General features: G+C 33.1%; 1 protein-coding gene and 2 long non-coding RNA genes across 8 annotated transcripts in view; 1 reads left to right on the top strand and 2 right to left on the bottom strand.

Annotated features, from left to right (window-relative positions):
- Positions 1-27,837, bottom strand: part of LOC138702989 (titin homolog) — a 914,774-nt gene that overhangs the window by 518,360 nt on the left and 368,577 nt on the right. The window lies entirely within an intron of this gene.
- Positions 425-2,369, top strand: LOC138702988 (uncharacterized). Its single transcript, XR_011332934.1, has 3 exons — positions 425-729; positions 1,764-1,915; positions 2,027-2,369. It is a non-coding gene; the product is annotated as an uncharacterized lncRNA (long non-coding RNA).
- On the bottom strand, positions 8,034-8,449 carry LOC138702987 (uncharacterized). Of its 2 annotated transcripts, none has more exons than XR_011332932.1 (2): positions 8,257-8,449; positions 8,034-8,207 (listed from the first exon to the last, which is right to left on the bottom strand). It is a non-coding gene; the product is annotated as an uncharacterized lncRNA (long non-coding RNA). The 2 variants fall into 2 exon arrangements; XR_011332933.1 differs by having other exon boundaries at positions 8,034-8,160.

Raw genomic sequence — 27,837 nt, 5'->3', positions numbered from 1 at the left:
ATGGACTATGTCCATATTTCACACTTCAAGAAAACGGAATTTTAGTTCATACATGGGTTTATTTTAGACATTATCAATAGCACACATACAGTAGTTAATAATTATTTAGTAACTTTGTATGCATTTCATTGATAATGTGTGAAATAAAACATTTAATGAAATAAAACTACGATTCTTTCAAATGTGAAATATGGACATGACACACTTTTTTACTCGTGGGCTCATTTTGAAAGTTCCGTTAATGGGAGAAGAGCCGAATGTAATATTATGAGGGAGTAGAATTTAAGGAAATATAGAACAATTTTTGTAATTTATACGTAGTATTTTATTCGTATAAATAAATTATATATCTTTCTTTTTTCCTTATGGTATTTGATTTATTATTTCGTTTCCAGATGGCATGTTCGATTTTTAGTTCGAGGCTTCGTAGAATTACACAAGAATTAGCATTAAATAGTTACTTAATTACAATACCAATTGGATAAATTGCTTCAGTAATAAATGTATTATACTAAATAAAAATATATTCGTAACAACATAAATTATTATTATTAATTCTACTTTTATAATTTTTAATATATTGTAATACGTTCATTCGTGGAGGGGGGCAGTACTTCAGATTCAACTGCCATTCGCAAGAAGACCAGCGGGGTTCGAATACTGGCGTCCTATTTGTAGCAGTACCTTCGATGTAGAAAGAAGTCAGTCAGCCAACTAACAAGCTAGGTGGTGAGTATATTATATTATATTAAATTAATTCGTGGACATTGATTCAGTTCTAAGTACTAAATTTATAGGCTTTCTAGAAATATTTGTTTCAATGCCAAAATAGCACGTAAACTTAAAACGATCTTCTACTTTGTAATACTTTTCTTTGTGTTAAGAATCTCTGAAAAGATTCAAAAGCAACGGCTTTGATTTCATACAGATTTATAGCTAATGCAAATCTTTAGTGACTCGTTACTTATTTTTGATCTCCAAGGTTTTAAAAATAAGATTTATCCTTTTCTAGTACATTTGTGGGTCTGTGCAGGATATTTTTATCCATCACTATGTATCTCACACCATTACCCTACTTGACACGATACACAAATCAGCTCGTCCAAATTGAGGAATGTTAAATCATAGGGACATCAAATACTGAAGATTTACGCAGTTTTAATTTTACAAACGTTCCTCGTCTCAAGTAATATTCTAGCAGAGGCTGGGTTATTACGCAGATAAATTTTTCTGCCTACATGTTAAAAAATATCTTAGAATTTTAACATACGTAGGAAATTATAGAACTAAAGTTTGTCTAAAAATGAACTACAAGAACACGAAAGTAAGAAACTAGTTACTTGACTACTATATCTCATACCTCATAGTTTATTCCATAATTAATGCAACAAACGAGATATTGGGGATATTGCTCAGTTATTTTCGCGAAACTTCGATATTTCCTCACAATACACACGGGTGAGATAACGTAATTATATCATTGAAATCTTTTCACAATCCTCGGCCTCACGTCACTTAAATATCTCAACTAACACTAACCTAGTTACATACCTCTGCCAAATGTCTCTTAACCATCCCCTCATTTAACCCATCTAACTCTTAACGAAACTCAAATCAGCCGTCAGTCCCTTGTGTAGTGTCGGGAGATATGGAAGACTGGCCGTTATTTTATTAATTTAAACATAATGCCGGGAATTAAACAATTTCGTGGGTTACATAAACATGAATATGTGTAATTATTCTCCCTTTTCTTTTTCACACAGCCAAAGGGCATTTAACAGAGGCATTGGCCAGCCAGACGTCAACATGGCTACATGGATGAATATGCGACTGAGCCTGGATTGGCCAAACATAACTAACACAACAGAGCAGGCGATCCATCTGTTCTTACCTGGCTGCCCTGATGATGCAACTTGTAAGTATTAGCTATATAAACGTTGAAAATGTCGAGTTCCAGGACACGGTGGAGCAGGCCTACCCAAAAGCCTAATTCTGAAAGGTGTTGATGCACGTTCTCGTTTCATAGGCCCTGTTAATCGCAGGCATCGAACCTTGGCCAAGCTTGCAGAAAAGTTGCTAAATGTCCTGCATCTGCCGCACAATTAGTTTTCAGCAATTGGTTTTACGTTCGCTGTAAAACATGGAACAGGCTAACATTCACTAGTTCAAAAAAAAAAAAGTTGCGGAATGCATAGAAAACAGACTGGGATATACAATTCATGTGACGAATACTGATAAATTTAATTAAGAAGTAGTAGGTGTTCTAGAATGGATGTAAATTGCAATTTTTTCAGTATGCTAAATTCAAAAACGAACATATACATCGGCGTTACTACAAATGTATGCCCATTCTCCATTCTGATCCTATAATCCTCCCAATTCATTGATGTAACATAAATTGGTAAATATAAAGAGTCGATGCAAAAGTATGAAGTTATTGATGCCTTGTAACCATTGACAAATATGTTGCTTAGTACGTTATAAAATAGGGTCATATGATCGATATATCGAATCTTGCAGTATACAGTATAGTAGTCGTTTCAGACATCTGAAAGTTCGTTGGTACAGATTTGGACATGGCGTGTGATCACTACATTACTTGGTTCAGTGTATCTCATAAATTGGACAGATAGTTTAGTTTCTTGTGCGGCGAGAGATTGTTTCGTTTCTTGTAAGTCTCAGACCTTTATATATTGTATGAGAGATAGTCTCGTCTGTTTCTGAGAGATGGTGAGTGTGTTAAATTATTTTGGGAGCGAGTTTAATTTTTGTGTATTATTTTTGTGCGAGTGAGTCCAATATTTTTGAGCGTGTCTATTTTTTGTGCGTCTTTATTTTTCTCTATGGCTGTGTCTTTTTCCGTGCAGATGTCTATTTTTGTCTCCTAGCGTGTATATTATTTTGAGTGCTTATTTCTTTTTGGAAGACTGTTTCTTTGAAAGTGTGATTTTGAGAGCCTGCGTTGTTTTCGAGAGCGTTTACGCATTTACGTATTTTGTGAGTCCTTTCTGTTTACAGAGAATATCTTTTTCAGACTATTTTATTTTGAGAGGGTGTTATTAGAAATTTGGATTCTTCTTTATTCTTATTGAGACTTTTTCTCTATTGAGGCTTTCTTCTATAGAAGCTTTCTTCTATTGGGGCATTCTTTTTTTCTATTGAGGCATTCTTTGAGAGGCAAATTTTTATAATGAGAGGCTTTCTTTTTTTATTGAGGCTTCATTTTTTTATTGAGGCTTTCTTTTTTATCGAGAGGCTTTCTTTTTTAATGAGAGGCTTTCTTTTTTATTGAGGGTGACTTTTTATTGGGAAGCTCTCTTTCTTCTAATATTGCGAGGTTTTCTTTTTCTTTTTAAGGGCTTTATTTATTTGAGATGGGGTTTCTTTTTTGTAAGAGTGTGGACTTTTTTTTTGTAAGAGTGTGGACTTTTTTTTTGTAAGAGTGTGGACTTTTTTTTTGTAAGAGTGTGGACTTTTTTTTTTGTAAGAGTGTGGACTTTTTTTTTGTAAGAGTGTGGACTTTTTTTTTGTAAGAGTGTGGACTTTTTTTTTGTAAGAGTGTGGACTTTTTTTTTGTAAGAGTGTGGACTTTTTTTTTTGTAAGAGTGTGGACTTTTTTTTTTGTAAGAGTGTGGACTTTTTTTTTTGTAAGAGTGTGGACTTTTTTTTTTGTAAGAGTGTGGACTTTTTTTTTTGTAAGAGTGTGGACTTTTTTTTTTGTAAGAGTGTGGACTTTTTTTTTTGTAAGAGTGTGGACTTTTTTTTTTGTAAGAGTGTGGACTTTTTTTTTTGTAAGAGTGTGGACTTTTTTTTTTGTAAGAGTGTGGACTTTTTTTTTTGTAAGAGTGTGGACTTTTTTTTTTGTAAGAGTGTGGACTTTTTTTTTTGTAAGAGTGTGGACTTTTTTTTTTGTAAGAGTGTGGACTTTTTTTTTTGTAAGAGTGTGGACTTTTTTTTTTGTAAGAGTGTGGACTTTTTTTTTTGTAAGAGTGTGGACTTTTTTTTTTGTAAGAGTGTGGACTTTTTTTTTTGTAAGAGTGTGGACTTTTTTTTTTGTAAGAGTGTGGACTTTTTTTTTTGTAAGAGTGTGGACTTTTTTTTTTGTAAGAGTGTGGACTTTTTTTTTTGTAAGAGTGTGGACTTTTTTTTTTGTAAGAGTGTGGACTTTTTTTTTTGTAAGAGTGTGGACTTTTTTTTTTGTAAGAGTGTGGACTTTTTTTTTTGTAAGAGTGTGGACTTTTTTTTTTGTAAGAGTGTGGACTTTTTTTTTTGTAAGAGTGTGGACTTTTTTTTTTGTAAGAGTGTGGACTTTTTTTTTTGTAAGAGTGTGGACTTTTTTTTTTGTAAGAGTGTGGACTTTTTTTTTTGTAAGAGTGTGGACTTTTTTTTTTGTAAGAGTGTGGACTTTTTTTTTGTAAGAGTGTGGACTTTTTTTTTGTAAGAGTGTGGACTTTTTTTTTGTAAGAGTGTGGACTTTTTTTTTGTAAGAGTGTGGACTTTTTTTTGTAAGAGTGTGGACTTTTTTTTTGTAAGAGTGTGGACTTTTTTTTTGTAAGAGTGTGGACTTTTTTTTTGTAAGAGTGTGGACTTTTTTTTTGTAAGAGTGTGGACTTTTTTTTTGTAAGAGTGTGGACTTTTTTTTTGTAAGAGTGTGGACTTTTTTTTTTGTAAGAGTGTGGACTTTTTTTTTTGTAAGAGTGTGGACTTTTTTTTTGTAAGAGTGTGGACTTTTTTTTTTGTAAGAGTGTGGACTTTTTTTTTTGTAAGAGTGTGGACTTTTTTTTTTGTAAGAGTGTGGACTTTTTTTTTTGTAAGAGTGTGGACTTTTTTTTTTGTAAGAGTGTGGACTTTTTTTTTGTAAGAGTGTGGACTTTTTTTTTGTAAGAGTGTGGACTTTTTTTTTGTAAGAGTGTGGACTTTTTTTTTGTAAGAGTGTGGACTTTTTTTTGTAAGAGTGTGGACTTTTTTTTTTGTAAGAGTGTGGACTTTTTTTTTGTAAGAGTGTGGACTTTTTTTTTGTAAGAGTGTGGACTTTTTTTTTGTAAGAGTGTGGACTTTTTTTTTGTAAGAGTGTGGACTTTTTTTTTTGTAAGAGTGTGGACTTTTTTTTTGTAAGAGTGTGGACTTTTTTTTTGTAAGAGTGTGGACTTTTTTTTTGTAAGAGTGTGGACTTTTTTTTTGTAAGAGTGTGGACTTTTTTTTTGTAAGAGTGTGGACTTTTTTTTTGTAAGAGTGCGGACTTTTTTTTTGTAAGAGTGCGGACTTTTTTTTTGTAAGAGTGCGGACTTTTTTTTTGTAAGAGTGCGGACTTTTTTTTTTGTAAGAGTGCGGACTTTTTTTTTGTAAGAGTGCGGACTTTTTTTTTGTAAGAGTGCGGACTTTTTTTTTGTAAGAGTGCGGACTTTTTTTTTTGTAAGAGTGCGGACTTTTTTTTTTGTAAGAGTGCGGACTTTTTTTTTTGTAAGAGTGCGGACTTTTTTTTTTGTAAGAGTGCGGACTTTTTTTTTTTGTAAGAGTGAGGACTTTTTTTTTTGTAAGAGTGAGGACTTTTTTTTTTGTAAGAGTGTGGACTTTTTTTTTTGTAAGAGTGTGGACTTTTTTTTTTGTAAGAGTGTGGACTTTTTTTTTTGTAAGAGTGTGGACTTTTTTTTTTGTAAGAGTGTGGACTTTTTTTTTTGTAAGAGTGTGGACTTTTTTTTTTGTAAGAGTGTGGACTTTTTTTTTTGTAAGAGTGTGGACTTTTTTTTTTGTAAGAGTGTGGACTTTTTTTTTTGTAAGAGTGTGGACTTTTTTTTTTGTAAGAGTGTGGACTTTTTTTTTTGTAAGAGTGTGGACTTTTTTTTTTGTAAGAGTGTGGACTTTTTTTTTTGTAAGAGTGTGGACTTTTTTTTTTGTAAGAGTGTGGACTTTTTTTTTTGTAAGAGTGTGGACTTTTTTTTTTGTAAGAGTGTGGACTTTTTTTTTTGTAAGAGTGTGGACTTTTTTTTTTGTAAGAGTGTGGACTTTTTTTTTTGTAAGAGTGTGGACTTTTTTTTTTGTAAGAGTGTGGACTTTTTTTTTTGTAAGAGTGTGGACTTTTTTTTTTGTAAGAGTGTGGACTTTTTTTTTTGTAAGAGTGTGGACTTTTTTTTTTGTAAGAGTGTGGACTTTTTTTTTTGTAAGAGTGTGGACTTTTTTTTTTGTAAGAGTGTGGACTTTTTTTTTTGTAAGAGTGTGGACTTTTTTTTTTGTAAGAGTGTGGACTTTTTTTTTTGTAAGAGTGTGGACTTTTTTTTTTGTAAGAGTGTGGACTTTTTTTTTTGTAAGAGTGTGGACTTTTTTTTTTGTAAGAGTGTGGACTTTTTTTTTTGTAAGAGTGTGGACTTTTTTTTTTGTAAGAGTGTGGACTTTTTTTTTTGTAAGAGTGTGGACTTTTTTTTTTGTAAGAGTGTGGACTTTTTTTTTTGTAAGAGTGTGGACTTTTTTTTTTGTAAGAGTGTGGACTTTTTTTTTTGTAAGAGTGTGGACTTTTTTTTTTGTAAGAGTGTGGACTTTTTTTTTTGTAAGAGTGTGGACTTTTTTTTTTGTAAGAGTGTGGACTTTTTTTTTTGTAAGAGTGTGGACTTTTTTTTTTGTAAGAGTGTGGACTTTTTTTTTTGTAAGAGTGTGGACTTTTTTTTTTGTAAGAGTGTGGACTTTTTTTTTTGTAAGAGTGTGGACTTTTTTTTTTGTAAGAGTGTGGACTTTTTTTTTTGTAAGAGTGTGGACTTTTTTTTTGTAAGAGTGTGGACTTTTTTTTTTGTAAGAGTGTGGACTTTTTTTTTTGTAAGAGTGTGGACTTTTTTTTTTGTAAGAGTGTGGACTTTTTTTTTTGTAAGAGTGTGGACTTTTTTTTTTGTAAGAGTGTGGACTTTTTTTTTTGTAAGAGTGTGGACTTTTTTTTTTGTAAGAGTGTGGACTTTTTTTTTTGTAAGAGTGTGGACTTTTTTTTTTGTAAGAGTGTGGACTTTTTTTTTTGTAAGAGTGTGGACTTTTTTTTTTGTAAGAGTGTGGACTTTTTTTTTTGTAAGAGTGTGGACTTTTTTTTTTGTAAGAGTGTGGACTTTTTTTTTTGTAAGAGTGTGGACTTTTTTTTTTGTAAGAGTGTGGACTTTTTTTTTTGTAAGAGTGTGGACTTTTTTTTTTGTAAGAGTGTGGACTTTTTTTTTTGTAAGAGTGTGGACTTTTTTTTTTGTAAGAGTGTGGACTTTTTTTTTTGTAAGAGTGTGGACTTTTTTTTTTGTAAGAGTGTGGACTTTTTTTTTTGTAAGAGTGTGGACTTTTTTTTTTGTAAGAGTGTGGACTTTTTTTTTTGTAAGAGTGTGGACTTTTTTTTTGTAAGAGTGTGGACTTTTTTTTTTGTAAGAGTGTGGACTTTTTTTTTTGTAAGAGTGTGGACTTTTTTTTTTGTAAGAGTGTGGACTTTTTTTTTTGTAAGAGTGTGGACTTTTTTTTTTGTAAGAGTGTGGACTTTTTTTTTTTGTAAGAGTGTGGACTTTTTTTTTTGTAAGAGTGTGGACTTTTTTTTTTGTAAGAGTGTGGACTTTTTTTTTTGTAAGAGTGTGGACTTTTTTTTTTGTAAGAGTGTGGACTTTTTTTTTTGTAAGAGTGTGGACTTTTTTTTTTGTAAGAGTGTGGACTTTTTTTTTTGTAAGAGTGTGGACTTTTTTTTTTGTAAGAGTGTGGACTTTTTTTTTTGTAAGAGTGTGGACTTTTTTTTTTGTAAGAGTGTGGACTTTTTTTTTTGTAAGAGTGTGGACTTTTTTTTTTGTAAGAGTGTGGACTTTTTTTTTTGTAAGAGTGTGGACTTTTTTTTTTGTAAGAGTGTGGACTTTTTTTTTTGTAAGAGTGTGGACTTTTTTTTTTGTAAGAGTGTGGACTTTTTTTTTTGTAAGAGTGTGGACTTTTTTTTTTGTAAGAGTGTGGACTTTTTTTTTTGTAAGAGTGTGGACTTTTTTTTTTGTAAGAGTGTGGACTTTTTTTTTTGTAAGAGTGTGGACTTTTTTTTTTGTAAGAGTGTGGACTTTTTTTTTTGTAAGAGTGTGGACTTTTTTTTTTGTAAGAGTGTGGACTTTTTTTTTTGTAAGAGTGTGGACTTTTTTTTTGTAAGAGTGTGGACTTTTTTTTTTGTAAGAGTGTGGACTTTTTTTTTGTAAGAGTGTGGACTTTTTTTTTTGTAAGAGTGTGGACTTTTTTTTTTGTAAGAGTGTGGACTTTTTTTTTTGTAAGAGTGTGGACTTTTTTTTTTGTAAGAGTGTGGACTTTTTTTTTGTAAGAGTGTGGACTTTTTTTTTGTAAGAGTGTGGACTTTTTTTTTTGTAAGAGTGTGGACTTTTTTTTTGTAAGAGTGTGGACTTTTTTTTTTGTAAGAGTGTGGACTTTTTTTTTTGTAAGAGTGTGGACTTTTTTTTTTGTAAGAGTGTGGACTTTTTTTTTTGTAAGAGTGTGGACTTTTTTTTTTGTAAGAGTGTGGACTTTTTTTTTTGTAAGAGTGTGGACTTTTTTTTTTGTAAGAGTGTGGACTTTTTTTTTTGTAAGAGTGTGGACTTTTTTTTTTGTAAGAGTGTGGACTTTTTTTTTTGTAAGAGTGTGGACTTTTTTTTTTGTAAGAGTGTGGACTTTTTTTTTTGTAAGAGTGTGGACTTTTTTTTTTTGTAAGAGTGTGGACTTTTTTTTTGTAAGAGTGTGGACTTTTTTTTTTGTAAGAGTGTGGACTTTTTTTTTTGTAAGAGTGTGGACTTTTTTTTTTGTAAGAGTGTGGACTTTTTTTTTTGTAAGAGTGTGGACTTTTTTTTTTTGTAAGAGTGTGGACTTTTTTTTTTGTAAGAGTGTGGACTTTTTTTTTTGTAAGAGTGTGGACTTTTTTTTTTGTAAGAGTGTGGACTTTTTTTTTTGTAAGAGTGTGGACTTTTTTTTTTGTAAGAGTGTGGACTTTTTTTTTTGTAAGAGTGTGGACTTTCATTTTTGGAGAGTATTATTTTCTTGTTTTCTTTTTGTGTTATGTTTTTGAGTGTCCTATTTTCTTTTTGAGAGTGTGTGGTATTTGAGTGCTGTATTTTTGGGAGTGATATTTTTTTGTGTGGGGAGAGCTATTTTTTAATGTGCTTTGATTTTGAGTGTGCTCTTTGATAGTTATTTTTTTGAGAGAATACTTTTTTTTTTTTAGTGTACTAATATAGTTTGCTGTATTTGTGGGAGAGTGTTATTTTTTTCGAGGGTGTGTTATATTTTTCGAGAAAATTGTGTGTGTGTGTGTGTGTGTGTGTGTGTGTGTGTGTGTGTGTGTGTGTGTGTGTGTGTGTGTGTGTGTGTGTGTGTCGTTTGTGTCGTTTCTTGCATGACAGTATCCTCAATTTATTTTATGATCTTGTTTCGTGTCTTGCGTGCGACAGTACATTTCTTGCGTTAACTTGTCTCGTTTCTTGCGTCATAGTTTTTCCTTATGTGTGCCAGTGAGTTTCGTTTCTTGTGCGGGTGTGCTTCATTTGTTTTGTGAGAGTGTTCAGGTTATGCATGTGTTTTTCGTTGTTTTTTATGAGATAGAGAGCGAGAGAGAGGGCGATAGTGAGGAAGAGTTCTTAATTTGTCATTTGTGTTTCGTTTCTAGTGTGACAATCAGATTTGTTTTCTTGTGAGTGCTTCGTTTCTCCTGAGACTGTCCGCCTTGTTCCTCGTGTCAGGGTGTGGTTTTCATGTATCGTGTGAGGAAGTTTTTAGTTTTTGTCAGTAATTGTGTAGTTTCTTGTGTGAGATTTAGTTTCTCGAGTGAGGGAATTTTCGTTTCTCGTAAGTGTTTTTTTATTTAGTTTTTGAGGGAGTGTTTTTCATCTCAAATGCGTGGGTGGGTTTCGTGCCCATGGTGCTATAGCGTATGAAGCGTATCATGTACGAAATTACAAAAGTGTTTTTCGCTGCGTGTTTGAAATGGGTATTTCCTTTAGGTGACAGTTTCCTTTCTTTCGTTTGAGAGGGCGAGTTTCCTTTCATGTTTGTAGGTGTGCATTTTCGTTTGTGGACCAGTGCGTTTTATTTCGTTTGTCTGAGATTGTTCCACAATTCAGTTTTTTGAAGTGTAACTGAAAGCGGATTTGAAGTATCTTTGCGGTTTCTTTGGACTTTAATTTTCTCATATTATTTGTTTCATATGTCTGAAATGTGAACAGTGAAATAATGTAAAAGAGATACTGATTGATGAGTTAGCAAAGTGAATATCAATGCATCTATTTGCAGTTAGCATGTGCAGATATGTAGGTCTGTTGCTACAAGAATGAACTCGTACTAGAAAATGATAAATTAATTCAATGTTCCATAACATGTGCATTACACTTGTTCCGTGTAAATACTAGGTCTTCCTAAAGTCTGAGGAAAGGTAAGTTTGTTGCAGTAATTTTTCGTCTATTTTTATTATTTTAATGTGTGCTGGAATCCTCTTAAAACAGAACTGCGTCGTTAAACCAATTTGTTTACTTAAACTTAGATTGAATTAATTCTGTCATCCTGTAAATGCTACTTCGTGAACGTGGTGCATTTTTATAGTGTAGAACAAACGCTGAACGTTCTAAGCTTATATAATAATTGTTTAAAATAGGTAATTGTTATATAAGTGATGTTATTTTTATTTGAACTTTGATTTCAATTACTCCTGCCTTATTTTAATGCTTGTTTGAATATTTTGCTTTCTTTTTATTGTACAATACTATAGATACGTTGAACCGTACTAATCTCGCAAATTCGTGTAACATAGAGAACTGTGTATTTTAAACGAATGTATGTTTTGTATGTTTCATTTGAACTTCTATTTGAATTATTCCTGCCTTACTTCAAATGCTCTTGTTTGAATGTGGTGTAGTTTTATAGTGTTGAATTGATATTACTGAATTGGTAAACCAGTCCAAACTCCTAAATTCGTGTAATGTAGGGAATTACGCCCTTTTTTAAACGAATTTACGTTAACATCAACATCGATTTGAATTGCTCCTGTTTTTAAGTGCTTCTTAATAATGTTGTTCATTTTTATAGTATAGAACTTGTATTGCAGAAATTCTTAAGCTCGTAATTTCGTGTAACATACGGAATTACGTACTACTAAAAATGAATTTAGGTTTACGTAAACTTAGATTTGAATTACTCCTGCCTTTCTTAAATGTTTCTTTCTCAATGTGGTGAAAATTGTAGTGTGTAATTAACAGTATAGAAATGTTGAACAGTTATCTGGTCGTAAATTAGTGTAACATAGAGAATTAAGTCTTTAAACACATTTACTTGCACATCGATTTGAATTGCTCCTGACATTTCTTAAAAGGTTTAATTTTTTATTGTGCTGCATTTTTTACAGTGTGTAATTAATATTACAGAAATGCTGAACCTTTCTAACATCAAAAATCGTATACGTAATAAGGAGAATTAAGTTCTTCAAACGGTTTTGTTTACTTGAATTTTGATTTGAATTAATCCCGTCTTTCTTTAAATGTGTCTTTCTGAATGTGGTGCATTTTTACAATCTAGAATATTTGATACTACAGGATTTCTGAACCGTTCTTTCTAGGTTTCTTTCTCCAAAGATTCGATCCCGAAGAGATTGCAGTGCACATGAGAATTCAACACACCAAGAAGTGTTTCTCCTTAATTATCATATTAGCGTGCTTGACGTGTTTTTGACTCCGACTTGGTCCTTCTTGAATTTTGTATTTTATCTTCGTGTATTAAAAGAAGCACTTAAGAAGTTAAATCTCGACATGAGGTGAGTTTATTTTCGATGTGTCGATAGTGACATGCCTTCGCTTCGTGGCAGTAACTTTTTTTTCTTTTGTTTCAGGTCCCCGCCCACTGTCCCGTGCCTCATCGTGGCGGGCGGGTGTAACGAGGAAGGATGTAAGGCTCGTGTGTTCACAAAAATGAATTAAAACTGTAGTTGTCTGCATCCTTCCTTGGCTAAACGGGACAGGCTTGTAGATTTAAATATTGTGTTGGGAAATTCTCTAGTACTCCAGAGAACTGTATAATATTGGAAACTTGCACTCTGGATTGCACAATTTCCAGCAGTAAATTTGATGTTATATTAAGGAAAGGAAATTTTACAGTTGTGGCTTGCCGGATTTTCCTTCAGCATGCCATTGATTGTAATAAGACACCCAAATTATTAATTTCAGTACTGAACAGAGTTTTCGGTCCCGTACAGCATACAATTGATTCACTCGTTCCTTAGCACTCAGTAATATGAAACGCCGTCACTGGCGTAACTCTGTCGTTTGTGATCAATAACGAACTTTTCATTTTTCAGGTATGTGCTTGACGTGGCTGGGAGTAATCCTGAGGGCTATGTTATCACATTATACGGTCCAATGGGGACCAATCAGAAGTGGCACTTGGACGATGATTTTACCATCCGCAACGGCACGGGGCTCGTAATGGACATCGAAGGAAGCAACAACTACCAGATTGCGCGGGTCGTAGGCTTCCATAAGCACGGAGGCCAAAACCAGAAGTTTCGAATCGAGCCATGCAACAAGAAGTATTAAGAGTTCTCTCTGCGTATACGCGAATAGACAAAGTATTTGTATTTCCAAACAAACTACTCTACTATGTACTATAATATTCTCAAACTCTGAATAAAGTACTGTTACTTGTAACTTTGTGTAGTGATCTATTCATGCATCCAGAGCTACCGTACTCTTGTCTAGGCTTACCCTAAGCTCATGTTTTAGCCTTCTGCAGTCTGATATTAGAAGGAAGCTTCAGTCAGCTTGATGCCGGACCTCCAAGACAACACAATAAATCACGACGGCTATGTGGAAACATCTACATTAATTTTGACTTTTATTATAGGATGCAGTTACAGCCATTCATCTATGCAATCTAAAAATCCTTTTATTCTCAAACATTCAGACCTGTTTATCGTTTACAAATTATCGCACCTAACAGACAGTATTCTTTTTGTTTTCCACTGGAATCAGAAGTAACCAACAATCGGAAAACGGATAAATTTGGATTGGCTCGCAAAATGAACAATGAATATGACTGACTGAAGAAAGCTTGATTTATTAAGATATATATAATTAGAGATGATAGATTTTAGAGACATAAAAATTAAAAATTTAAGACTTCAAAAATCTGATTTAACAGTTCATAACACTTTTAATGTCGGGATATAGCGTTCTGGTATAGAACATAAAATCATTGCTGATGGAAATTCAATGTTATCAATATGTTAACAGATGAATTTCCTATGTTTCTACTATTAAAATTCTCGAAAATAATATCAGGTAGAAATTCTATGTCGCTAGTCTGTTAACATTTTCTAGATTTTCCAATCAAAAGTCTACAAAATGATAAGTAAACATGTAAAATTACAATGAAGTTGTGAATACTAACACACGTGCATGGCCTGATTTTTACCCCGGCCCATTTTGTTAATCACAATCACCGTCTGCCACACAAACCTTGTTGGTGAATGAACACTGGACATAATAGATCGCATAGGCAGCCAATATTACAGCACCAGACACAGTTGAATCTCGAGATAGCGGTACAGATAACAAAGAGATTATCAGATAGCTCATAGTCCTATCCTATGCATACTGTAAAAACTAACGTGGAGATGTCAACAAACTTTTCAAAATAAATGTAAGAATCTGCATGTGACGGGGACTTTAGTCAGATTTTGTTCTTTTACTAAAACACAAAAAATGCCTCGTATTGTACTCACATTTCAGAATTTGTACGCAATTCCGAATTTTTCAACTGATATAAAACTACAGTAATATATTCTGGATGCTTTTGAACATAAAATTACTAATTTTGACAGTATTTAGGCACATTTCGTATCTATCACGATGCGAAAATCTACCATCTCTAAAGATAATATAATCAGAAGGGCGACGTCTAGAGTTTAAACGATTATGCATATTTTTGAAAGGCTTTAAATAAATTGTTTTTCACATACGAATGATCTGCCTGCAGTTATGTTTCAGTAGCTTCTTCAAAATAATTTGATCGTATTACTGTTACGTAATACAAAATGAAATACTTATTTTCAAGTAGGTCAGTTGTAGGCAAGGTCTCAGGTCAGATGCAGTTGGTATTCCGAAATCATCGTTCAGAAGAGTTGATGCGAATCGAATGCCCCAACATAGATTACCATAGCATTCTCTTGTGTTATGGTGACGTATTAATCGCATTGTTAACTGTTTGGCACCTAATTACTTTCATTTCCGTAATTTAATAATCCCGGTATAACAATTTTGTACAGTATTCCATCTGTTGATTTCAAGCAGTTCATGACGTCACAGGGCCACAACAAGCTCGAAGACATCGTGGCTTTGGTCGCATATGTAGGATCGGCGATTGTATTGTATTTATTTACATTCCATGATTATCGTACATCGCTTCATAACTAGATTGTGGAAGATGTATAAGAAGTCTTAAGAGTATTAAAAAGTCTTAATTATAGTCAGTTTGGTTGTAATATATACAGAAGAGTTTTACAATATAGTCTACTAGTACGTTACATCAGCTGCTTGTCTATGCGGATGACGTAAATATGCTAGGAGAAAATCACAAACGATTAGGGAAAACACGGAAATTCTACCTGAAGCAAGTAAAGTGATAGGGTTGGAAGTAAATCCCGAAAAGACTAAGTATATGATTATGTCTCGTGACCAGAATATTGTACGAAATGGAACTATAAAAATTGGAGATTTATCCTTCGAAGAGGTGGAAAAATTCAAATACCTTGGAGCAACAGTAACAAATATAAATGACACTCGGGAGGAAATTAAACGCAGAATAAATATGGGAAATGCCTGTTATTAATCGGTTGAGAAGCTTTTGTCATCTAGTCTTCTGTCAAAAAATCTGAAAGTTAGAATTTATAAAACAGTTATATTACCGGTTGTTGTGTATGGTTGTGAAACTTGGACTCTCACTTTGAGAGAGGAACAGAGATTAAGGATGTTTGAGAATAAGGTTCTTAGGAAAATATTTGGGGCTAAGGGGGATGAAGTTACAGGAGAATGGAGAAAGTTACACAACGCAGAGCTGCACGCATTGTATTCTTCACCTGACATAATTAGGAACATAAAATCCAGACGTTTGAGATGGGCAGGACATGTAGCACGTATGGGCGAATCCAGAAATGCATATAGAGTGTTAGTTGGGAGGCCGGAGGGAAAAAGACCTCTGGGGAGGCCGAGATGTAGATGGGAAGATAATATCAAAATGGATTTGAGGGAGGTGGGATATGATGATAGAGACTGAATTAATCTTGCTCAGGATAGAGACCAATGGCGGGCTTATGTGAGGGCGGCAATGAACCTCCGGGATCCTTAGAAGCCAGTGAGTAAGTAAGTCTACCGGTACAACACAAAGGTTTAGTAGCCTATCAACGCTTAATACAGGACAGAAATATTCATGAAGCATTGTTGAATGTCATAAATTGAACTACAGAAAAGAAGGCGTGAGAAATTAGGCTCTTCATTAATTTTGCTTTAAATAACCTTATGTTTTGGGTTTGATTTTTATATCCCTAGGGAATCTATTCAAAATGTTTATTACCTTATAACGCACTTCTTCATAGCACGATAGACTTGACGATGGAGTAGGAAAGTCATTTTTGACGCGTATGTAAGCTATGAACTGTTGAATTACAAATTTCTCACGATTACATACGAGTAAGTTCATTAATGAGATAATTTACTGACGAGCCATGGCCATTATATTTAGTTATTTTAAAATGTTCCTACACGATTCCGTGCATTTTGCACCTAATATTTTTCTAATTACTTTTTTGTAGTAGGAATATACTGTTAATAACTGTAGAATTTCCCCAGAATATTATTCTGAAACTCGCTACAGAATGGAAGTATACAAAGGATACTGTTTCTAAGGTATTAATATTTACTATATCTTCAATAGATCTAATACACATTATCCATTTGTAAGCTAAGAAATTTGGTTGTTATATCTGTTAGTGAGCTATTTTTAATTATTGCGCTTAAATTTGGGAAGTTGAATTTGGGCACGATTTAAATTGGATTATGTTAGTTTTGTTACAATTTCGTACTAATTTTTTTGCCAGAGAACCAATCAAATATTTTTAGGAGAATTGCCCCTGCTGAAGATTGGAATGTGAAGGAGTTATTGGCTGTAAATATTATACTTTTGTCATCTGCAAATAATATGGGATGACCAACTTTTATTATTGGGGGGGGGGGACAAAGTCATGTATGGACACTAGAAAAACTAGGGGACATAATATTGATAATTAAGGAATTTTATTATTAACAGTTCCCCATGTCGAGACAGATTTCGTAGTTGTATTGATTTCAACTTTGTTTCCTTTCTGAGATATGAGTGAAACCATTGGCGTTCAACGCTTTTAATTCCATAATAATCAAATTCGTGTAGAGCATTTTGTGATTTATACAATGTGCGATGATCAAGTTGCAATGCAAACAAAATGGACGAGAAGAAAGATCTTGACTTTGCTATTGCATTGAATGTACAGTACTGACAACCAAATCGTTTAGGGATATTTCTCATTAATTTAATATTTAATGTTTATGTAGCCCTGGTTTATAAATTTCTTCAGTATTTGTTTTTAAAAGAGATAGGATTTTTTTGGACTTACATTGTTCCAAAAATAATGACTATATTATTATCATTATTATTATTATTATGATTAAAAAAATTACTCAATGATATTAATAAATATAATATATAATGTCGTACCGACAATAAACGATTTTAAAATGACCACCTCGTGACGAATTCCTAAGTTCTCGTATGTTACTATTTGTACTGATATTATAGCTAAATGTTGTGTATTCAGTAATGAAATAATGGAAAAATAATGACAAAGAACACGTAAATTGTATTAAATTCATTTCATTCCCAATCATATTCACAGTCCTTGTAAATGAGTACCAATTTCTTCAAAATCTAACTACCACAATAACAGCCAACCGAATGCATAAGCGTTTCACGCGATTACAAAGATCATTTGAGAGCAATGCCAGTTCTTACTATATATATTTACTTCTTCATTTATTCAATGTACAATAGTTATTTTCCTAATATGGAGCAATACTACCAACAAGACGAACCATTTATTACAGGTAGGTATAAAATCAGATATACTGCATGTGAAAGGAATAAAGAAGAATAAGACATACAAGAATATAATGGGAAGAAGGCAGTCCATTTATAAAGACGAAAATGTAAATGAAGAAGAAACATTTCGTGGTCATAAGATAGTGAACGTAAACAATAATAAAGAAGAGCGAAAAAATGAGAAAAAAAATGAGATAAATATAACGACATTTTTAAATGCTGAAGAACAGAATACAGTTGCTGTGATATTCAAAGTTGGCAACACTTGTGTTTATAGCATAATTTATATTTGAGCCCTAGAGAAAAATAGTGGACTATGTCCATATTTCACATTTCAAGAAAACAGAATTTTAGTTCCTTCATGGGTTTGTTTTGGACATTATCAATAGTTAATTATTTAGTAACTTTGCATATCGTTTATAATGTGTGAAATAAAACACTTAATGAAATAAAATTTATATTCCTTGAAATGTGAAATATGCACATGACACACTTTTTTACTCATGCGCTCATTTTGAAAGTTCCGTTAATGGGAGAAGAGCCGAATGTAATATTATGAGGGAGAAGAAGTTAAGGAGATATAGAAAAATATTTGTAATAGTCACGTATTATTTTATTCGTATAAATAAATTATATATCTATCTTTCTTTTCTCGTCACGGTATTTGATTTATTATTTCGTTTTCAAATGGCAAGTTCGATCGTCGGTTTTTAGTTCGAGGCTTTTGTAGAATTACACAAGAATTAGCATTAAATTGTTAATTAATTACAATACCAACTCTACAAAATTGCTTTATAATAAATGTCGCATTGCACTAAATAGAAATATATTCATAACAATATTAATTATTATTAATCCTACTTTTATAATATTTAATATATTGTAAAACGTTCATTTGTTGAGGGGGGTAGTACTTCAGATTGAACTGCCATTCGCAAGAAGAGCAGCAGGGTTCGAATAAGCTTACTTGCCTCTCATTTGTTGTAGTACCATCGATGTAGAAACAAGTCAGCCGACCAACAAGCCAGATGGTGAGTATTTTATATTAAATTAATTCGAGGCAGCAAGTCTGTTCTAAATACTAAATTCATAGGTTTTCTAAAAATTTTTGTTTGTATACTAAAATAGCACCTACATGTAAGACTAAATTCTAGTTTGTAATATTTTTGTTTTATGTTAGGAATCGTTGAAAAGTTTTAAAGGCAACAGGTTTGCCTTCATACAAATTTATAGATAATACAAGTATTCAGCGACTCGTTACTTATTTTTGATCTCTAAAGGTTTTAGAAATACTACTTATCGTCGCCTAGTACAGGCCTATTTGTGGGTTTGTGCAGGATATTTCCATCCATTACTATGTATTACCCTATTTGACTTTATACACAAATCAGCTCGTCCGAAATGAGGAATGTTGAATCATAGGGACATCAAATGCTGAATATTTCCGCAGTTTTAATTTTACAAACGTTTCTCGTCTCAAGTAATATTGGGTTATTACGCGGATAAATTTATGTACCTACATGTTAATAAATATCGTAGAATTTGTAATATAGGTAGGAAATTATAGAACTAAAGTCTGTCTAATAATGCATTAAGACAAGACTAATGTAAGAAACTAGTTACTTGACTATCATAACTCATACCTCAGAGTTTATTCCATAATTAATGCAGCAAATGGGATACTATTGCTCACTTATTTTCGCGAAACTTCGATATTTCCCCACAACACACATGGGTGAGATAACGTAATTATATAATTGAAATCTTATCTCAATCCTAGGCCTCACGTTACTTAAATATCTCAATTAACGAACTCTAAACCAGTTACGTACATAACTCAACCAAATGTTACTTAACTATCCCCTCATTTAACGCAAAACGAAACACAAATCAGACGTCAGTCCCGTGTATGGTGTCGAGAGATACCGAAGACAGGCAATTATTTTATCAATTTAAACATAATACCGGGAATTAAACAATTTCGTGGGTTACATAAACATGAATTTAACAGAAGGAACATAAAATTACAATAATTAGAATTCTGTGTAATTCTTCTTTTTTTTCACGCAGCGAAAGGGCACTTAACAGAGACATTGGCCAGCCAGACGTCAACATGGCTGCATGGATGAATATGCGACTGAGTCTGGAGTAGCCAGACATAACGAACCCAACAGAGCAGGCGATCCATCTGTTCCAATCTAGCTGCCCTGATGATGCAACTTGTAAGTATTAGCTATATAAACGTTGAAAATGTCTAGTTCCGGACACTGGAGTACGCCAAATTCTGAAAGCTGTTGATACGTTCTCGTTTCACAGGCCCTGTTAATCTCAGGCATCAAACAGTGGCCAAGCTTGCAGACAAGTTGCTAAATGTCCTGCATCTGCCGCACAAATAGTTTTCAGCAATTAATTTTACGTTCACTGTACAACATGAATCAGGCTAACATTAACAGGTCAAAAATAATGTTGCTGAATGCCTACCACACACAAAGACTTGGATATACAATTCATGTAACGAATACTGATAAATTTAATTAAGAATGTATTAGGTATTATAGAATGGATGTAAATTCAAATTTTTTTAGTATGCCAAATTCAAAAACGAACAACATACTTCCGTCTGTACTACGGCGTTACTACAAATGTAGGCCCTTTCTCCATTCTGATCCTATAATCCTCTAAATTCATTGCTGTGACATGAATTGGTAAATATAAAGAGTCGATGCAAAAGTATGAAGTTATTGCTCCCTTGTAACCATTGACAAATACGTTGCTTAGTATGTAATAAAATAGCGTAATTATGATCGATATATCGGATCTTGCAGTATGTCGAGTCGTTTCAAACATCAGAAAATTCGTTGGTACAGATTTGGTCATGGCATGTGATCACTCGATTACTTGGTTTAGTGTAGCTTCTAAATTGTTCGTTTCTTGTGCGAGAGGCAGTTTCGTTTCTTGTGCGAGAGGTAGTTTCGTTCCTTGTGCCACGAGAGATTATTTTGTTTCTTGTGCTGCGAGAGATAGTTTAGATTCTTGTGAGAGAAAGAGTTTCGTGTTTTATGAGAGATACTCTCGTCTGTTATGCGAGAGATGGTGAGTGTGTGTTAAATTATTTTGAGAGTGAGTTTAATTTTATTGTAATTTTTTGTGCGAGTGAGTCCATTATTTTTGTGCCTGTCTATTTTTTGAGAGTTTTTATTTTTCTCTAAGTCTGCGCCTTTTCCCGTGCAGTTGTCTTTGTGTGCTAGCGTGTATATTCTTTTGAGTGTTTCATTTTAATGTATTTTTGGGAGACTATTTCTTTAACAGTGTGTATGTTTTTATAAAGCGTGTGTTGTTTTTGAGAGCGTGTATTTTTTTTAGTCCTTTTTGTTTACAGAGAGAGTCTTTTTGAGAGTTTGTTTGAGATGGTCTCTCTTTGAGTCTTTTTTTGAGAGAGGCTTCTTTTTGAAAGAATTTTTTTTCTTTGAGGGGCTTTCTATTTTAATGGGCTTTCTTTTTTTTTGAGAGCGACTTTCTTTTTTTAAGACTTTCTTTATTTCTTGAGGAGTTTTTCCTAGAGAGGCTTTATTTCTTTGAGAATCATTATTTCTTTGAGAGAGTCTCTATTTCTTTGACAGTCTTAATTTCTTCGAGAGAGTCTTTATTTCTTAGAGTAAGTTTTTATTTTGAAAGAATCTTTATTGATTTTGAGAGCGTATTTATTTTGAGAGAGTATTTATTTTTTTGAGAGTATTTATTTATTTGTATGAGAGATTCTTAATTTTTTCTTTGGGAGAGTCTTAATTTTTTCTTTGGGAGAGTCTTAATTTTTTCTTTGGGAGAGTCTTAATTTTTTCTTTGGGAGAGTCTTAATTTTTTCTTTGGGAAAGTCTTAATTTTTTCTTTGGGAGAGTCTTAATTTTTTCTTTGGGAGAGTCTTAATTTTTTCTTTGGGACAGTCTTAAATTTTTCTTTGGGAGAGTCTATCATTTTTTTTGGGAGAGTCATCATTTTTTCTTTGGGAGAGTCATAATTTTTTCTTTGGGAGAGTCATAATTTTTTCTTTGGGAGAGTCATAATTTTTTCTTTGGGAGAGTCATAATTTTTTCTTTGGGAGAGTCATATTTTTTTCTTTGGGAGAGTCATCATTTTTCTTTGGGAGAGTCATCATTTTTTCTTTGGGAGAGTCATCATTTTTTCTTTGGGAGAGTCATCATTTTTTCTTTGGGAGAGTCATCATTTTTTCTTTGGGAGAGTCATCATTTTTTCTTTGGGAGAGTCATCATTTTTTCTTTGGGAGAGTCATCATTTTTTCTTTGGGAGAGTCATCATTTTTTCTTTGGGAGAGTCATCATTTTTTCTTTGGGAGAGTCATCATTTTTTCTTTGGGAGAGTCATCATTTTTTCTTTGGGAGAGTCATCATTTCTTCTTTGGGAGAGTGTAGATATTTTTGAGAGATTGTGGATTTTTTTTTTTGAAATAGTGTGGACTTTTTTTGGAAGAGTGTGGACTTTTTTTTGAAGGAGTGTGGACTTTTTTTTTTGAAAGAGTGTGTACTTTTTTTTTGAAAGAGTGTGTACTTTTTTTTTGAAAGAGTGTGTACTTTTTTTTTGAAAGAGTGTGTACTTTTTTTTTGAAAGAGTGTGTACTTTTTTTTTGAAAGAGTGTGTACTTTTTTTTTGAAAGAGTGTGGACTTTTTTTTTTCAAAGAGTGTGGACTTTTTTTTTTTGAAAGAGTGTGGACTTTTTTTTTGAAAGAGTGTGGACTTTTTTTTTGAAAGAGTGTGGACTTTTTTTTTGAAAGAGTGTGGACTTTTTTTTTGAAAGAGTGTGGACTTTTTTTTTGAAAGAGTGTGGACTTTTTTTTGAAAGAGTGTGGACTTTTTTTTGAAAGAGTGTGGACTTTTTTTTGAAAGAGTGTGGACTTTTTTTTGAAAGAGTGTGGACTTTTTTTTTGAAAGAGTGTGGACTTTTTTTTGAAAGAGTGTGGACTTTTTTTTTTGAAAGAGTGTGGACTTTTTTTTTGAAAGAGTGTGGACTTTTTTTTTGAAAGAGTGTGGACTTTTTTTTTGAAAGAGTGTGGACTTTTTTTTTGAAAGAGTGTGGACTTTTTTTTTGAAAGAGTGTGGACTTTTTTTTTGAAAGAGTGTGGACTTTTTTTTTGAAAGAGTGTGGACTTTTTTTTTGAAAGAGTGTGGACTTTTTTTTTGAAAGAGTGTGGACTTTTTTTTTGAAAGAGTGTGGACTTTTTTTTTTGAAAGAGTGTGGACTTTTTTTTTGAAAGAGTGTGGACTTTTTTTTTGAAAGAGTGTGGACTTTTTTTTTTGAAAGAGTGTGGACTTTTTTTTTGAAAGAGTGTGGACTTTTTTTTTGAAAGAGTGTGGACTTTTTTTTTGAAAGAGTGTGGACTTTTTTTTTGAAAGAGTGTGGACTTTTTTTTTGAAAGAGTGTGGACTTTTTTTTTGAAAGAGTGTGGACTTTTTTTTTGAAAGAGTGTGGACTTTTTTTTGAAAGAGTGTGGACTTTTTTTTTGAAAGAGTGTGGACTTTTTTTTTGAAAGAGTGTGGACTTTTTTTTTGAAAGAGTGTGGACTTTTTTTTTGAAAGAGTGTGGACTTTTTTTTTGAAAGAGTGTGGACTTTTTTTTGAAAGAGTGTGGACTTTTTTTTTGAAAGAGTGTGGACTTTTTTTTTGAAAGAGTGTGGACTTTTTTTTTTTGTAAGAGTGTGGACTTTTTTTTTTGTAAGAGCGTGGACTTTTTTTTTTTGTAAGAGCGTGGACTTTTTTTTTTGTAAGAGCGTGGACTTTTTTTTTTTTTGTAAGAGCGTGGACTTTTTTTTTTGTAAGAGCGTGGACTTTTTTTTTTTGTAAGAGCGTGGACTTTTTTTTTTGTAAGAGCGTGGACTTTTTTTTTTTGTAAGAGCGTGGACTTTTTTTTTTTGTAAGAGCGTGGACTTTTTTTTTTTTTGTAAGAGCGTGGACTTTTTTTTTTGTAAGAGCGTGGACTTTTTTTTTTTTTGTAAGAGTGTGGACTTTCATTTTTGGAGAGTATTATTTTCTTGTGTTTTCTTTTTGTGTTATGTTTTTGAGTGTCCTATTTTCTTTTTTAGAGTGTGTGGTATTATAGTGCTGATTTTTGGGTGTGAAATTTTTTTTTGTGTGGGGGAGAGCTATTTTTTAATGTGCTTTGATTTTGAGTGTGCTCTTTGACACTTATTTTTTTGAGAGAATACTTTTTTTTTAGAGTGTACTAATATAGTTTGCTATATTTCTGGGAGAGTGTTATTTTTTTCGAGAGTGTTATATTTTTCGAGAAAAGTGTGTGTGTGTGTGTGTGTCTGTGTCTGTGTCGTTTCTTGCATGACAATATCCTCAATTTATTTTATGATCTTGTTTCGTGTCTTGCGTGCGACAGTACATTTCTTGCGTTAACTTGTCTCGTTCATTGCGTCACATTTTTTCCTTATGTGTGCCAGTGAGTTTCGTTTCTTGTGCGGGTGTGCTTCATTTGTTTTGTGAGAGTGTTCAGGTTATGCATGTGTTTTTCGTTGTTTTTTTATGAGATAGAGAGCGAGAGAGAGGGCGATAGTGAGGGAGAGTTCTTAATTTCTCATTTGTGTTTCGTTTCTAGTGTGACAATCAGATTTGTTTTCTTGTGAGTACTTCGTTTCTCCTGAGACTATCCGCTTTGTTCCTCGTGTCTGGGTGTGGTTTTCATGTATCGCGTGAGGAAGTTTTTAGTAATTGTGTAGTTTCTTGTGTGAGATTTAGTTTCTCGAGTGAGGGAATGTTTCGTTTCTCGTACGAGTGTTTTTTATTTAGTTTTTGAGGGTGTGTTTTTCATCTCAAATGCGTGGGTGGGTTTCGTGCCCATGGTGCTATAGCGTATGAAGCGTATCGTGTACGAAATTACAAAAGTGTTTTTCGCTGCGTGTTTGAAATGGGTATTTCCTTTAGGTGACAGTTTCCTTTCTTTCGTTTGAGAGGGCGAGTTTCCTTTCATGTTTGTAGGTGTGCATTTTCGTTTGTTGGCCAGTGCGTTGTATTTCGTTTGCCTGAGATTGTTCCACAATTCAGTTTTTTGAAGTGTAACTGTAAGTGGATTTGAAGTATCTTTGCGGTTTCTTTGGACTTTAATTTTCTCATATTATTTGTTTCATATGTCTGAAATGTGAACAGTGAAATAATGTAAAAGAGATGCTGATTGATGAGTTAGCAAAGTGAATATCAATGCATCTATTTGCAGTTAGCATGTGCAGATATGTAGGTCTGTTGCTACAAGAATGAACTCGTACTAGAAAATGATAAATGAATTCAATGTTCCATAACATGTGCATTACACTTGTTCCGTGTAAATACTAGGTCTTCCTAAAGTCTGAGGAAAGGTAAGTTTGTTGCAGTAATTTTTCGTCTATTTTTATTATTTTAATGTGTGCTGGAATCCTCTTAAAACAGAACTGCGTCGTTAAACCAATTTGTTTACTTAAACTTAGATTGAATTAATTCTGTCATCCTGTAAATGCTACTTCGTGAACGTGGTGCATTTTTATAGTGTAGAACAAACGCTGAACGTTCTAAGCTTATATAATAATTGTTTAAAATAGGTAATTGTTATATAAGTGATGTTATTTTTATTTGAACTTTGATTTCAATTACTCCTGCCTTATTTTAATGCTTGTTTGAATATTTTGCTTTCTTTTTATTGTACAATACTATAGATACGTTGAACCGTACTAATCTCGCAAATTCGTGTAACATAGAGAACTGTGTATTTTAAACGAATGTATGTTTTGTATGTTTAATTTGGACTTCTATTTGAATTATTCCTGCCTTACTTCAAATGCTCTTGTTTGAATGTGGTGTAGTTTTATAGTGTTGAATTGATATTACTGAATTGGTAAACCAGTCCAAACTCCTAAATTCGTGTAATGTAGGGAATTACGCCCTTTTTTAAACGAATTTACGTTAACATCAACATCGATTTGAATTGCTCCTGTTTTTAAGTGCTTCTTAATAATGTTGTTCATTTTTATAGTATAGAACTTGTATTGCAGAAATTCTTAAGCTCGTAATTTCGTGTAACATACGGAATTACGTACTACTAAAAATGAATTTAGGTTTACGTAAACTTAGATTTGAATTACTCCTGCCTTTCTTAAATGTTTCTTTCTCAATGTGGTGAAAATTGTAGTGTGTAATTAACAGTATAGAAATGTTGAACAGTTATCTGGTCGTAAATTAGTGTAACATAGAGAATTAAGTTTTTAAACACATTTATTTACTTGCACTTAGATTTGAATTGCTCCGGACATTTCTTAAAAGGTTTCATTTTTTATTGTGCTGCATTTTTTACAGTGTGTAATTAATATTACAGAAATGCTGAACCTTTCTAACATCAAAAATCGTATACGTAATAAGGAGAATTAAGTTCTTTAAACGGTTTTGTTTACTTGAATTTTGATTTGAATTAATCCTGTCTTTCTTTAAATGTGTCTTTCTGAATGTGGTGCATTTTTACAATCTAGAATATTTGATACTACAGGATTGCTGAACCGTTCTCTTTCTAGGTTTCTTTCTCCAAAGATTCGATCCCGAAGAGATTGCAGTGCACATGAGAATTCAACACACCAAGAAGTTTTTCTCCTTAATTATCGTATTTGCGCGCTTGACGTGTTTTTGACTCCGACTTAGTCCTTCTTGAATTTTGAATTTTATCTTCGTGTATTAAAAGAAGCACTTAAGAAGTTAAATCTCGAAATGAGGTGAGTTTATTTTCGATGTGTCGATAGTGACATACTTTCGCTTCGTGGCAGTAACTTTTTTTTCTTTTCTGTTTCAGGTCCCCGCCCACTGTCCCGTGCCTCATCGTGGCGGGCGGGTGTAACGAGGAAGGATGTAAGGCTCGTGTGTTCACAAAAATGAATTAAAACTGTAGTTGTCTGCATCCTTCCTTGGCTAAACGGGACAGGCTTGTAGATTTAAATATTGTGTTGGGAAATTCTCTAGTACTCCAGAGAACTGTATAATATTGGAAACTTGCACTCTGGATTGCACAATTTCCAGCAGTAAATTTTATGTTATATTAAAGAAAGGAAATTTTATAGTTGTGGCTTGCCGGATTTTCCTTCAGCATGCCATTGATTGTAATAAGACACCCAAATTATTAATTTCAGTACTGAACAGAGTTTTCGGTCCCGTACAGCATACAATTGATTCACTCGTTCCTTAGCACTCAGTAATATGAAACTCCGTCACTTGCGTAACTCTGTCGTTTGTGATCAATAACGAACTTTTCATTTTTCAGGTATGTGCTTGACGTGGCTGGGAGTAATCCTGAGGGCTATGTTATCACATTATACGGTCCAATGGGGACCAATCAGAAGTGGCACTTGGACGATGATTTTACCATCCGCAACGGCACGGGGCTCGTAATGGACATCGAAGGAAGCAACAACTACCAGATTGCGCGGGTCGTAGGCTTCCATAAGCACGGAGGCCAAAACCAGAAGTTTCGAATCGAGCCATGCAACAAGAAGTATTAAGAGTTCTCTCTGCGTATACGCGAATAGACAAAGTATTTGTATTTCCAAACAAACTACTCTACTATGTACTATAATATTCTCAAACTCTGAATAAAGTACTGTTACTTGTAACTTTGTGTAGTGATCTATTCATGCATCCAGAGCTTCCGTACTCTTGTCTAGGCTTACCCTAAGCTCATGTTTTAGCCTTCTGCAGTCTGATACTAGAAGGAAGCTTCAGTCAGCTTGATGCCGGACCTCAAAGACAACACAATAAATCACGACGGCTATGTGGAAACATCTACATTAATTTTGACTTTTATTATAGGATGCAGTTACAGCCATTCATCTATGCAATCTAAAAATCCTTTTATTCTCAAACATTCAGACCTGTTTATCGATTACAAATTATCACACCTAACAGAGAGTATTCTTTTTGTTTTCCACTGGAATCAGAAGTAACCAACAATCGCAAAACGGATAAATTTGGAATGGCTCGCAAAATGAACAATGAATATAACTGACTGAGGAAAGCTTGATTTATCAAGATATATATAATTAGAGACGATAGATTTTAGAGACTTAAAATTAAAAATTTAAGACTTCAAAAATCTGATTTTACAGTTTATAACACTTTTAATGTCGGGATGTAGCGTTCTGGTATAGAACATAAAATCTTTGCTGATGGAAATTCAATGTTATTAATATGTTAACAGATGAATTTCCTAGGTTTCTACTATTAAAATTCTCGAAAATAATATCAGGTAGAAATTCTATGTCGCTAGTCTGTTAACATTTTCTAGATTTTCCAATCAAGTCTTTAAAATAATAAGTAAACATGTAAAATTACAATGAAGTTGTGAATACTAACACACGTGCATGGCCTGATTTTTACCCCGGCCCATTTTGTTAATCACAATCACCGTCTGCCACACAAACCTTGTTGGTGAATGAACACTGGACATAATAGATCGCATAGGCAGCCAATATTACAGCACGAGACACAGTTGAATCTCGAGATAGCGGTACAGATAACAACAAAGAGATTATCAGATAGCTCATAGTCCTGTGCTATGCATACTGTAAAAACTAACGTGGAGAAGTCAACAAACTTTTTCAAAATAAATGTAAGAATCTGCATGTGACGGGGACTTTAGTCAGATTTTGTTCTTTTACTAAAACACAAAAAATGCCTCGTATTGTACTC

This window comes from Periplaneta americana, chromosome 7 (genome assembly GCF_040183065.1).
Source record: "Periplaneta americana isolate PAMFEO1 chromosome 7, P.americana_PAMFEO1_priV1, whole genome shotgun sequence".
Classification (NCBI taxonomy): Eukaryota; Metazoa; Arthropoda; class Insecta; order Blattodea; family Blattidae; genus Periplaneta; species Periplaneta americana.
This window is presented reverse-complemented; position numbering and strand designations above follow the sequence as displayed.